This window comes from Schistocerca cancellata, chromosome 4, assembly GCF_023864275.1.
Source record: "Schistocerca cancellata isolate TAMUIC-IGC-003103 chromosome 4, iqSchCanc2.1, whole genome shotgun sequence".
Lineage (NCBI taxonomy): Eukaryota > Metazoa > Arthropoda > Insecta > Orthoptera > Acrididae > Schistocerca > Schistocerca cancellata.
The window spans coordinates 30262767-30277482 of NC_064629.1; the positions used below are offsets into that span (position 1 = coordinate 30262767).

At 39.7% G+C, this 14716-nt stretch overlaps 1 protein-coding gene across 1 annotated transcript in view; it reads left to right on the plus strand.

Annotated features, from left to right (window-relative positions):
• LOC126183596 (tyrosine-protein phosphatase non-receptor type 14) overlaps positions 1–14716 on the plus strand; it is a 187322-nt gene that overhangs the window by 142810 nt on the left and 29796 nt on the right. The gene's annotated exons all lie outside the window — the stretch shown is intronic.

Genomic DNA, 14716 nt, shown 5'->3' on the forward strand with positions numbered 1-14716 from the left:
TTCCACTGCTGATGTCAAACTCATTAAAACCCCACTGTGTGTACTACCACATCATCTTATAAAATACTTGAAATACGAAAATAACTAATGTTTCAACTTTGTAGCAGTGATCTTTCTCAGGGCATACACTCTTGTAAAATATTTAAAATTCTAAAAATACTAACATTTTGGTTGTATTGCAGTGGCCTTCCACAGGCTATGTATTTACAGATTTTTAAAAACTGAAATTTAGTGGTACCTACATTGTTGGTGGGCTGGTTTGACACAACTCTCCAGAGTAGTTTCTCCTGTACAAGCCTCTTCCTTTCTATATAATTACTGGAACCTGTATCCAATTGAACCTGTGTACTGTAATCAACCCTTGGTCTCCCTCTGCTACATATCCCCCCCCCCCCCCTCCCCGCTCTCTCTCTCTCTCTCTCTCTCTCTCTCTCTCTCTGTTTACACCAATGTCAAATTGGTGATACCTTGATGCCTCAAGATGTGTTCTGTCAGTTCCTTACTCCTCAGTTTGTTTCAGTACCTTTTTGTGAGTAATCCGTTCTTCCCTCTCAGTGGTAGGTTTCAGGCGTTCCGACACTTCTAGTGGGAGTGGACCACACAAAGTGAACTCCTGGAACCATACTGAACCAAAACTGTAATGCCAGCACAGAGACGGGTGTACGGGACCAAAGACGATATACCGGCACTCAGACTGGCACACTGGAGCAAAGAGGAAATGCATGAAAACATTTCTAATGGAAGGAGACCACAAATAGAACACTTGGAACCACAGCAGACCGAAAACTTAATGCCAACCACAGTCAGATGCTCCAGACTGGAGAGGGAACACATAAGGATGCTGCTAGCAGGAGCGAAACATGTAGGGAATACCTGGAACCTACAATGGAGGGGGAAGAATGTACATATAAACACTGGACCTGCTCCACTCGACGAGCAGTCACAGGTAGAACCTGATGGAGATAACAGTCACTTTGTTGAAATATCATGTAAGAATGATGCTCATATCCAGTAGAATAACTAACACTTCAAGATGTCAACAGATTACCCGGAAAGTCTTGATGAATTACATAGAAACTGGATGAGCTTTAACAGAGGAAAGGGAGAATGTTGAGTTCTCTCAGTTTCCTGCTGAGATGTTAAGATGGAGATTTAGTACCAGTTTTCACCAAGATTAAGCATTACATCAACTCCTGAGCAGCAAGCAAGATGAAACATCAGGTGAGCATGGCACTTGTGAGAGACAGGATTTGAGACATGCACCACAGTCTAGATGTGGTAGCCAGGGAGCTTTCACATCTTCACCTGCACATAGCAGCCTCCTTATCAGCTGAAGATTGGGACAAAGTAGACAGTACCTCTTGGTCTCTAGCTGAGTGCGGCAGGAAGGCTATCTCAGCATGCCAGTTGGCGAAGTTTGACTGCAAGAGTAATAAAACACAGCAGATGTAGGACACTCGCACTGTTATTAACCTAAGTGGCAAGCAATTTGATGACACCACTTTGAGTGTATTTAGCAGGGGTCTCAGCTTTTGGGATGACTATAAATCTACCAATTTCAGGTTTCATCAGTGCAGTAGAGCAAGTAGCCAACACACTTCAACCCACCAAATGTGACAGAAGAAATTTTCTGGGAGACCTGCAGGAAACTCACCAAGACAAAGCCTCCAAAATCAAACATCTCAAGTGATGAGAGGCTCACATTCAAAGGGCTCCGGGAAGATAGCAACATCGTGGTGTTGCCAGCAGACAAAGGGAAATATACAGTCATTTTGTAGCAGGCTGATTATGATGAGAAAGTGCGTTACCGTATTTACTCGAATCTAAGCCGCACTCGAATCTAAGCCGCACCTGAAAAATGAGACTCGAAATAAAGGGAAAAAAAATTTCCCGAATCTAAGCCGCACCTGAAATTTGAGACTCGAAATTCAAGGGGAGAGAAAAGTTTTAGGCCGCACCTCCAAATCGAAACAAAGTTGGTCCATTGTAATATGAGACACAATTTAGGTCGAATGAATGACGATACTGCTACAGTAGTTTGGTTCGAGTCGTAAGCTTAGCAGTTAAGCTTTACTACGTAGCCATTGCTATGCGTCAGGCGCTCCGTCCGTATTTATACGGGTGCCCTTCCTTTTTCACGTGCTTCGTCTGGTTTGAATCGATTGCTTATTTTGCTTTGAGCTGACAAGTGCCGTTTTCTTTGTTATAGGTGTTTGCGTCACTCTTAAGCTGAAAATGCATTACTGCACTGTGTCATGCATTGTTTGTCGCATTCTGATAGTGCGTGTTTACGGCCTGTCGCGGCTCACGGCATGGCTTGCTTTTGTGCGCGCTACCGCCGCGTACAATTAAAAAAAAAAGTGAGGAATCGTCTCATTAGCGAAACAATGGCAAGAGACTGCTATTTGTTGTTACTTACACTGCTGCTTTCTTTGATAATGATCAACAAGAATCAAATAATAGACTGCGTATGATAGAACATGTTCTGAACGAGAGTTAGGCGAAAATTTTTCTCCGTTTGAAAATCTTTGCGGCTGCTTCTTTATTACATCAAATTCTGCACAGAAATTAGAGTCATCTTAGATTTAAAAATCTAGTCACTTGCCGTGCTTCATTTCTGACTGTATCGCTGTTAGGCATAAGAATAATACGAATATAAACATGACACGATACGTATATTCTTCCGCGTTTGCTGTTGTCTCACTCTAGTTTCGTAGTTTATTAGGCAGACAGGATTTAAATGAGAGAGCAGCAAACACGAAAGAATACATGGCAAAAATGTTTATATCCGTATTATTCTTATGGTGAAGAGAATACTGTATGTGATTCAAATTTCATCAGGTTCCTATTAGCAACCATCTCTTCTCACAGATAGGAAAAAATTCAGAACGTGAGTTGGCCATATTGACAAACATCCCAAACAGTCTTGCCAGTCAGATTTTTGTAGTACACTGAAATTGTGCTACATTCGAAGATGAACAATATGGAATTTGTATTTACTTCGTTGGATAATGTATGAAAATGCAGTGGTTGAAACTCGCGGCGGAGAAAAAAAACTCGTCTTCCACTTCTTTTTTTTTAATTTATTTACTGACGCAGAGGTTTTGGCGCCAGTATTTATCTTTGTGCCTACAGAGCATGCGTGCGTAGCGCTACATATATTCGACGGCAGAAGTTAGTTGTGGCGGCACGTACCAACATTTTTCATAACTTCCGCTTGCTTTGCACTCGATTCTAAGCCGCAGGCGGTTTTTTGGATTACGAAAACCAGAAAAAAAGTGCGGCTTAGATTCGAGTAAATACGGTAACTTCTGAAGGACCCTGCATACAGACCTTTGGAATGTTACCCTGTAGGCAAAGTGGACAAGACCAGGGCTCTCATGAAGGAAACCGGTATGCCTGACATGGTCACTAAACAACTATGATTGAGAATGCCAGTTCCACATAGACTACATGGGCTGCTGAATGTGCAGAAAGAGGGCATACCAATTGTCAGTAACAATGGCACATCAAGCAAGTACATATCACAAAATCTAATATTATGATTAGTTTTCTTTTGGTATCCCCGTTCACTAGGGTGCCACTGGAAGACTCATTGGAACTAATTGCAGAGATATTTGATGAGGCTCTGCCCTGATCTCAGCTTATTTTCTGTATGCAGGTCAATATTATGAGCAGACAGAAGGTTTAGCCATGGACAGCCACCTCTGTCTCCAGTTTTGCCAGTATGGACAGATTTGAAGAGAGGCATTAGAGATGGCTTGATACAAACACACATGCTTTTTCAGATATGTGAATGACACCTTTGTGATCTGGCCTCATGGTAGGGCTAGGCTCAATGAGTTTCTGGAACATCTAAACTCATGCCACCCATATATAAGTTCACCCTGGAACCAGAAAGGATGGCCAGTTGCTGTTTCTGGATGTACTTGTCAAAAGAAGAGCAGATGGCTCATTTGGCCACTGTGTGTATCTCAAACCTACATATACTGATATGTACCTGCAAGCCAGCAGCTGTCACCACCCAGTGCAGAAGAGCGGAGTTCTGAAGACATTGATCCACAGGGCACACACCTTATAAGACCTATATAGTTTGGCAGTAGAAACAGAGCATCTACGATCAGTGTTCTGCGAGAATTTATACACAGCCGGACAGTTTCAGAAGGCCCTTCAACAGGCCCCTCCGCCATACAATCTAGAAGACCAAGCTGAGGCAAAAACTGTGGTGAACCTGCCTTAATTGGGATCTATGTCTGCCAAACTTAGCAGAATTCTCAGGAAGCATGACATCAAGTGTGTGTTGTGTCCACCTACCAAAATAAGAGGGCTACTGGGAAATGTGAAAGACAATCTCAGACCACAAAAAACAGGAATTTATAATGCACTTCGCTAATGTGCCATGTCGTACATTGGCTAAACACTTAGGACAGTGGACATCAGATGCAAAGAACATCAGGGGCTCACACAACTGATACACGCAACTATATCAGCCATTGCTGAGCACTGTCTGGAACTCAAATCATTCCATGAACTGTGATGAAACCAGGGTTCTTGTGCAAACCTCCAGACACTGGGACAGTGTCATAAGAGAGTCCGTAGAGATAAAGATGATGGAAAACCTCATGAACTGTGACATGGGGTACCAACTCAGTAGAGCCTGTCATCTTGCACTAGAGTTGCTGACATTGCAATGTGGGCAGCAGCAGAACTCCACAAAAAGTAGAACTGAGGGTGTGGACAAGGGAAACTAATCCCCAGAGCACCAGCTCACCAGACTGAAGATGAAACGTTGCAGGGCACTTCTAGCAGGAGTAGACTACAAACAGAACGCCAGCGCACAGACAGGTGCATGGGATGAAGCCAAAACACTGGCACTTGGCCTGGCACACCAGACCGAAGAGGGAATGCCTAAGAACATTTCTAGTGGGAGCAGACTGCAGAGAGAACACTTGTTGCAGCAGTGGACTGAAAATGGAATGCCAGCCCACACAAGTGCTCCGGCACAAAGAGGGAGCACCTAAGGACATTGCTAATGGGGGCAGACTGCAAGCAGAGTACCTGGAACCTACCATGGAGGGGGAAGAATGTACATAAAAGTACTGGATCCATTTTACTCAGTGATGAAGTTAACAAGTCATGTTTGCAAAATATCGTGCAAGAATGATGCTGATATCCAGCAGAATACATCTCACGATGTCAACAGATTGCCAGAAAAGCCTGAAGAATTATATTTTGTATCTTGTTTACAAGGTAGTCAAGTCAGTTGAGGCAGAAACCCCTCAAAATTGCAGTGTACAAGAGGATTAGTATGCACTTTAAAATGAACTGCGATGGATTAGAGGAAACAACTAAACACAGTTGGTGTATTCGCGATAGATCAGTTTATTTTGAGTGCTGCCTCAAAACAGGATACATCAGTACAAAGATATGAAATGAAATAAGTGAGATCTTACGATATCATGAAATAGCTGGAATTGATTTGATAATTTCATACCAAGAACAATTTAAATTGGTCCCATGTTCAGCAGTGTGCAGACAAATAATTTATCCGAATATAAAATGTTATGTTGTGGAAAAAAAAGAAATGGTTGCTGATATCTCAACCTCCAAATAAAAGCATTCAAAACTCTATGAGTTTAAAAGCTAAAACATTAACTCCCAAAAATGTCGTACTTGGCACACATACAAAAGGCCTCGAAAAAACTTATCCATGCTCTCAGCTCACTGTGTCACGTGACTAACTAATCTAGTCAAAAGTCCATATGTGGCCAACCACATTTGTTCTCTCATTTCTTTCATAAATTGTTAAACAGATCACTTTCTTCCCTTTTTTTAGTAAAAAGGTTGTTACATCTTTGGGATTGACACACATTAGTCAAGACTCTTAATTTATTTATGCCTGCTATTTCCACACTGTGTTTTTTAAATGTCTTATTTTATAATACTAACATCCAACTTTTCATACAATAACCATACAATCAAATCTTATCACAATCGTCAGTGTAAAACCTTACCTGTTCCTCAGTGGATGATTTGTCTTGGCATATAGTGTTAGTATTTATGTCTCTTGTTTCTAAAAAACTAATTTAATTTACTGTGTTGTCTATATACTTATTAGTTGTTCCGCAGACAACATGATGTAGCTTTCTAATACTGTTCATAGTTTTTCTTTAACTTAAATGGTTTGATCATAAATATAGTTGTTGCCCACATAGGTGCTACTTTGCATTGTTATGTTATAAAAAAAATACACAATTGAAACTAATTATACTCATACATCCAAATTATATTTACTTAGTAATGGTGGCACACACTTCAGCACTGATTCAGGAATTGTTCTCTGTCACTGATATTTCAATATTCTCCCCAGCCCTTGCACACACTGCACATTGGGAAGTTGTCAACAACTTTCATTCTAAAATGTTTCATGTGGATGATGTTGGACAGTTTTTAGCAATTATATTGTACAATACACAGTTGTACTAGTTATTTTGTTATTGACTATCGACTTTGGTCAATTTCAGACCATCCATGGGCCATACAAAAATACTGTATTCCTCAACTGCCATGCTACACATTCTGAAAAGTTCGACTAAAGTATAACATGATATACCCAACATGACCTCTGTAAACATTTACGTGCACTTTGATATTTACATCTGAATGCATTGTGTGGCAGCAACTGCTTGTATGTTGGTTGTAAGGGGAAGAGTAGAGGACAGGTATCTATCATGTTGGATATAACACATTATACTGTAGTAGAACTTTTTAAAATATGTAAGCATTGGAGTTTTGAAATCCACTGTTATGTAGATTTTATGACTTATAGATGGCTTGAAATCAACCAAAATCGATATGTCAGTAATAAAACAGCTAGATAACTGTATGTTGTACAAGGTAGTTCTTGATTTTTCATTCTAATGGTCACTTCCTGACCTGAATTCAACTGCCAGACAGAACAATACCTGAAAGCAACTTGCCATAATGGGTGCACAGTAAGTTGAACTGGACACTGTTTGGCTAACTCACTGTGTTCAAACTCCCTTGACAACAATTGGGATTGTGTTGATGGTGTCACAAAGACTATCGACCATTCTGCTGAAGCATCCCTTCTGCAGTCTTCCGACCAATTTTGAAGACAGTCTATTCTGTGACGGAATAAAGAGTGCTTCTCTGCTGCAGGCAGGTATCTCTATATTGGTTCAAATAGCAACCAACAGTAGAAAGCTTACTTGCAGCCTTTGGGCAGAGAAGGCCAAATGCTGCTGAGCTATAAAGGAGAGTAAACAAGTATCATGGAAACAGTTACTGAATACCATAAACAGTTGTATGGTAGACCATTACAAAGGTATCATGGAGAAGTGAGTGGACTCCATTTACTGCTGTAATGCAAAACTGAAATTTCTCCAACAACCCATGGGTCAAAGCCCAGACAATGGGGGAACATTTTGCGAGAGTAATAGCCACCACCAATCAGGATCCTGCTTTGCAGCGCCACAGAATTGCCACTGAGAGGGGTGGTAGACTTCAGTTCCATCAGTTACAAAGTAACTTCTCTATGTGGGAACTGAATTCAGCATATTCTGTGGCTCATGCTGGAGAAGCAAAGAAAACCTCACCACCCTTTCTAATTTCATGTGGACATCTCTACAACTTCCTGACTTGTGGAGAGAGATCATTTTAATTCCTCTATTGAAACCTGGTCCAGTTAGCTGTCACAGTGTTGCCCTCTCTAGCTGCATTGCAAATACCTTAGAGTAGCGGCCAATCACCATCAAGTCTAGATTTTAGAATCCATACAGCTCCTTTGTTACTTTCAGTGTGGTTTCAGGAGATTTAGATTGACCATTGATAATCCAACCTTCCTAGAAGAGGCTATACAACTGGTCTTCTTGCGCAGGCTTCACATGACATGTGTTTTTATCCATGTTGAGAAGGTGTACAATACTATTCGGAGGCTTAATGTCCTTAGCAAGCTCCATGAATCAGGCATCTAAGAAAATTTGCCACTATTCATTTTCCAGTATTATTTTAAATATAGTGTCTACAATATCTCATCCAATTATTTTGAACAGTAGAACAATATCCCTCAAGGTAGTGTTTTAAGACTAGCAGTATTTGCAAGTGCTACTAACAGTATTGTGATGGTCATGTCAGAATGTCAATGAGGGTGTGAATGATACTCTATGTAGATAATTTTGAAACTAGTATAGCCACAGCTAAAATAATTATACATAATTGATTAAATGATTCCTACAGTATAACAGTGTTTACATGCAGGTGTTAAAACTATTAAAATATAAAACTAAATGAAAAATCCAATAGTCCACTGTAGCAGTATTTATTTAAGTCAGTTAGAAATTCACACACTATAATCGCTTTACCAATTAAAATACATTCTCGTGAGCCTTTGTCAAGCAACAGACGATGCCCCTCATGAATGTTGTCTAGAAAAATATTGGGTGTGGAAGCTACCATGCTTATGTGTGTTTGTCTAATGGTATTCGTAGCAGCTGACAACACCATCTATGAAGCATCAGATGGGCAGCCCCCGCACACACTCTGGCAAAGCACTCAACACCTTGTGGATTGTGTTGTCAGCTGCTATGATCACTATTATGTTGGTGACGAACAAACATAAGCTTGTTGGCTTCCAGATCCAATATTTTACTGTATAACATTTTGAGGGGCATTATCCGTTGCTTGATATAGGCGCACAGGGACATATTTTAATCAGTAAAAGATGGCATTTCGTGATTTTAACACAAATATATACCAGAAGATGCAACTTAAAAGTTGTGAAACTGGTAGTGTGAGTCTCTAACAACAAATACAGGTACAGCAGACTACTGATCTTTCCATTCAGTTTTATATTTTAATAGGTAAAGCACACGTTTGTAAACACTGTTATACTGCACGAATTGGTCAGTGAATTATGTCTGCCATAGATGCATGTGGGTGCAACAGAAGAGGGCAGCCTCTGGATATAAATGCCCTTTATTGTTTATTTTTTCCAATTGTTCAGTCTTCTTGCTCATGAGGGTTTATTTCAGGGAACTCAGCCAGCGTGGTAATTATGCCAGTACAGTCTTTCCCAGTGTGTCGCTTTGGGCCATCATTCTTGTCAATGGCAGTGTATACCGAATGCCTGCTGATGCTGCATCAGGCCCCCACAGATGTCTCTCATAACCGAGCCCATAGCAGGTCCAGCCACGCCATTTGCTTTTATCACAGAGAAGATGGCCAAGTGATGGCAGTATGACCCAGTGCCCCAAACTCGCACCAAAGGATGAATTGATATGGCTGGCTGCCTCAGGTCCTAGTGGTGTAGGGTTGGGGAGAGCTCATTTCAAGCCCCATAACATGTGAATGTGGCTAGGTCTCGGCAGTGTAGCTGAGGTGGCAGCAGAGTGCAGGGCTGCTGAGAGTCTGACCAGTCAGGCAGCAGTCGAGGATCTGAGGCCTGCTAATGATGGTGGCAGCTGCACCGTAGGTACATCATCTTTACAGCAGCATCCAACACTGTTGTCCGTTGATGACTGGTTGGTCCCAGGGAGTATAAATATTGCTGTCGGGAGGCTAATTGTGCTGAAGAAGTAGCCTTGCTGCATTCTTTCATTGGGCAGAAACTTCTCAAAGGGTGGTCAGTGCCCAAGGACCCTGTCATTATCTCACAGAAGTAGGCCGGAGTGCTGAGGTGGCTCACTGGTGCTGGGGGTTACTGTGTCGGCACAGGTTGCTGACTGCAGCGCTCAATACCCAAAACACAATGCTGCAGCTGCAGGTGTTATTTGGTTCATAACACTATTATGTCCACATCTCCCAGCATTGGAGGTAGCACGTGTCAGACAGATTGAGGGACAAAAAGATACATAGAAGAACAATTTTCATTTACACTGGTCGTAAAAGCTGATGTTGGCTAAAATGGAGGAGAGGGGAAATAGGGAAAGATATAGTGGGCCCAGGTTGTACAGCAGCCATTGAAGCCAAGCATGAAGTGCTCAGTAACATGGTCCATAAGAGAGATCTAGAGGCAAAGCCTATTCCAGTTCAGTCAAAGGTGTACCATATCCCACCAGAAACTGGGTTGCCTGTGAAAACAGCAATGTAGTAGTAGTAGTAGTAGTAGTAGTAGTAGTTTTATTTATCTGTAGATATCTTTTACAAGGGCTGGCTGGAGTGGCTGAGCAGTTGTAGGCGCTACAGTCTGGAACTGTGCAGGTTCGAATCCTGCCTCAAGCATGGATGTGTGTGATGTCCTTAGGTTAGTTAGGTTTAAGTAGTTCTAAGTTCTGGGGGACTGATGACCTCTGAAGTTAAGTCCCAAAGTGCTCAGAGCCATTTGAACCAATCTTTTACAAGGGTATTGGACACGCCTGGTTATCACAACATAAGAACAACAAAAATAAAGTAATTCGCATATACAGACTTGTAGCTCTAAAACAACAATGAAAGGACAGGTAGTTGGTCGTGACCTTATAGTAGGAACCATCATGGCATTTACCTGAAATAATTTAGGGATACTGTGGGAAACCTAAATCAGGATGGTTGGAAGAAGATTGGAACCTCCACCCTCCCAAATACAATGCCACTCTGTTTGTTTAAAATGGTGCTACCTCATTCTGTTTGTCCCTAGTGTACAGTACAGTTCTAGAAATAAGTTATTTAATAATAATAAAAGGCTGCCACGCTGTTCATTCATTTCTCACTCTCAATCACTACACACACTATCAGCTGATGTTAGGACCATTTTGTGTACCACAGCTTCATATTTGCTAGCCTGAGAAAACTGAGTCAGCCTCCTTGAGCTCAGGAAGAAGATAAGGTGTTAGTATTATTGCTTGCTTAGCATTGAGAGTAAATTTTTCCATAAAATATGAAAAAGAAGGCAAATTATTATTATTTCTTTACTTTCTCAGACGTTAAGTCTGGTTAAAAATGGAAAGTGATGCGTACCTTGATCAATTTTTTCTCCTGTTTTCTTTTGTATATTTGTTGTATTGGGTATGGATATTTCGATTAGTTGTGTTAATTTCTTCTTTTTATTGGTGAGTATGATTTCAGGTTTGTTATGTGGTGTTGCTTTATCTGTTATAATGGTTCTGTTCCAGTATAATTTGTATTCATCATTCTCCAGTATATTTTGTGGTGCATACTTGTATGTGGGAACATGTTGTTTTATAAGTTTATGTTGTAAGGCAAGCTGTTGATGTATTATTTTTGCTACATTGTCATGTCTTCTGGGGTATTCTGTATTTGCTAGTATTGTACATCTGCTTGTGATGTGATCTACTGTTTCTATTTGTTGTTTGCAAAGTCTGCATTTATCTGTTGTAGTATTGGGATCTTTAATAATATGCTTGCTGTAATATCTGGTGTTTATTGTTTGATCCTGTATTGCAATCATGAATCCTTCCGTCTCACTGTATATATTGCCTTTTCTTAGCCATGCGTTGGATGTGTCTTGATCGATGTGTGGCTGTGTTAGATGATAGGGGTGCTTGCCATGTAGTGCCCTCCCCTTCCAATTTCCTTATTTCGTATCTGTTGATGTTATGTGAACTAAAGGGTTGTAGAAGTGGTTATGAAATTGCAGTGGTGTAGCCGATGTATTTATATGAGTGATTGCTTTGTGTATTTTGCTAGTTTCTGTTCGTTCTAGAAAGAATTTTCTTAAATTGTCTACCTGTCCATAATGTAGGTTTTTTATGTCGATAAATCCCCTTCCTCCTTCCTTTCTGCTTAATGTGAATCTTTCAGTTGCTGAATGTATGTGATGTATTCTGTATTTGTGACATTGTGATCGTGTAAGTGTATTGAGTGCTTCTAGGTCTGTGTTACTCCATTTCACTGCTCCAAATGAGTAGGTCAATATTGGTATAGCATAAGTATTTATAGCTTTTGTCTTGTTTCTTGATGTCAGTTCTGTTTTCAGTATTTTTGTTAGTCTTTGTCTATATTTTTCTTTTAGTTCTTCTTTAATATTTGTATTATCTATTCCTATTTTTTGTCTGTATCCTAGATATTTATAGGCATCTGTTTTTTCCATCGCTTCTATGCAGTCGCTGTGGTTATCCAATATGTAATCTTCTTGTTTAGTGTGTTTTCCCTTGACTATGCTATTTTTCTTACATTTGTCTGTTCCAAAAGCCATATTTATATCATTGCTGAATACTTCTGTTATCTTTAGTAATTGGTTGAGTTGTTGATTGGTTGTTGTCAGTAGTTTTAGATCATCCATGTATAGCAAATGTGTGATTTTGTGTGGGTATGTTCCAGTAATATTATATCCATAATTTGTATTATTTAGCATGTTGGATAGTGGGTTCAGAGCAAGACAGAACCAGAAAGGGCTTAATGAGTCTCCTTGGTATATTCCATGCTTAATCTGTATTGGCTGTGATGTGATATTATCTGAATTTGTTTGGATATTAAATGTGGTTTTCCAGTTTTTCATTACTATGTTTAGGAACTGTATCAATTTAGTATCTACTTTGTATATTTCCAATATCTGTAGTAACCATGAGTGGGGTACACTATCAAAAGCTTTTTAGTAATCAATGTATGCGTAGTGTAGCGTCCTTTGTTTAGTTTTAGCTTGATATCTCACCTCTGTATCTATTATCAGTTGCTCTTTACATCCTCGTGCTCCTTTGCAGCAGCCTTTTTGTTCTTCATTTATAATTTTGTTCTGTGTTGCATGTGTCATTAATTTCTGTGTAATGACTGAAGTTAATATTTTGTATATTGTTGGTAGGCATGTTATGGGGCGATATTTAGCTGGGTTAGCTGTGTCTGCTTGATCTTTAGGTTTCAGATAGGTTATTCCATGTGTAAGTGTATCAGAGAATGTGTATGGGTCTGCAATGTAACTGTTAAATAATTTATTAAAAACAAAGATTCCATGACTTACCAAACGGGAAAGCGCTGGTAGATAGGCACAATAAAAAAACACAAACACACACACAAAATTTCGAGCTTTCGCAATCCCCGGTTGCTTCGTCAGGAAAGAGGGTAGGAGAGGGAAAGATGAAAGGATGTGGGTTTTAAGGGAGAGGGTAAGGAGTCATTCCAATCCCGGGAGCGGAAAGACTTACCTTAGGGGGAAAAAAGGACAGATATGCACTCGCGCACACACACACATATCCATCCACACATATACAGACACAAGCAGACATATTTAAAGGCCTTTAAATATGTCTGCTTGTGTCTGTATATGTGTGGATGGATATGTGTGTGTGTGCGAGTGTATACCTGTCCTTTTTTTCCCCCTAAGGTAAGTCTTTCCGCTCCCGGGATTGGAATGACTCCTTACCCTCTCCCTTAAAACCCACATCCTTTCATATTTCCCTCTCCTTCCCTCTTTCCTGACGAAGCAACCGGGGGTTGCAAAAGCTCGAAATTTTGTGTGTGTGTTTGTGTTTTTTTTATTGTGCCTATCTACCAGCACTTTCCCGTTTGGTAAGTTATGGAATCTTTGTTTTTAATATATTTTTCCAATGTGGAATGTTTCTTTCTATTTTATTTATATTGTTGGATAATTTAGTTATATGTGAATGTGTTGAGGTGAACTTCTTTAGCCAGAAATTTGCTATTTTATCATTTCCAGGGGCTTTCCAATTGTGCGTAGAATTAATTGCTCGGGTGACTTCATGTTGCAAAATTATCACTTCAGGCATTTGTGGTATCATCTTGTATGAGTCTCTTTCTGCTTGTATGCACCGTGCATGTCTGTTATGTTGTACCGGGTTTGACCATATGTTGCTCCAGAAGTGTTCCATATCTGTTATGTTTGGTGGATTGTCTATTTTAATGTGTGTGTTATCTATTGTCTGGTAAAATTACTTTTGGTTTGTGTTGAATGTTTGGTTTTGTTTCCTTCTATTTTCACTTTTTTTGTATCTTCTTAGTCGTTTGGCCAATGCTTGTAATTTCTGCTTCTTTTCATCTAATTGCTCTATTGCTTCTTGTTGTGAGATTTTACCTAACCTTTTTCGTTTTTTGTCTGATATTTCATTTCTTATAAATTGTGTTAGCTGTCTGAAGTCTTTTCTCAGTTTTTCTATTCTGATCTGTAGCCTGTGTTGCCATGCTGGTTTTGTGGGTTATTATTATTATTATTTGTGTTACACTTTTTACCAAACCCCTACTCTATGAGTATCTACGTAATCCTTCAGTGTGTAGAATGTTTGGGTTAACAGGTACTTTTTAACTGCCTTTTTAAATAACTTTGCTTTAACTGTTTCTTTACTATCCATTGGTAATTTTATTGTTCAGTTTTATTTCTTCGTAGAAAATACTCTTTTGAGTTGTATGTGTATTTTTTCTTGGTAAATGTAAGTTCATCTAGATCTTGTTCCAAGGTCATGGAAGGAGCTTTTTGTGCAGTACTTACCAATTTTGGTTTTGATGTGTACAACTGCTTGGTAAATTCAGTCATACGGCGCAGTTAAAATCCACAGTGTGTTTAACAGATCTGTACAATGAGATCAACTACTATTTATGCTTACTATTCTTATGGCTCATTTCTGTAGATTGAAAATTGTGTTCATATTTTCAGCATTTGATCAATAGTTAAGAATTGAGTGTACATTTATTTTTAATTTTATTCACATGTCAGGTCCCGTAGGACCAAATTGAGGATCAAATCTCCAAGGTCATGGAATGTGTCAGTACATGAAATTGCAACATAAAAGTAATAACAGATAAAAATAAA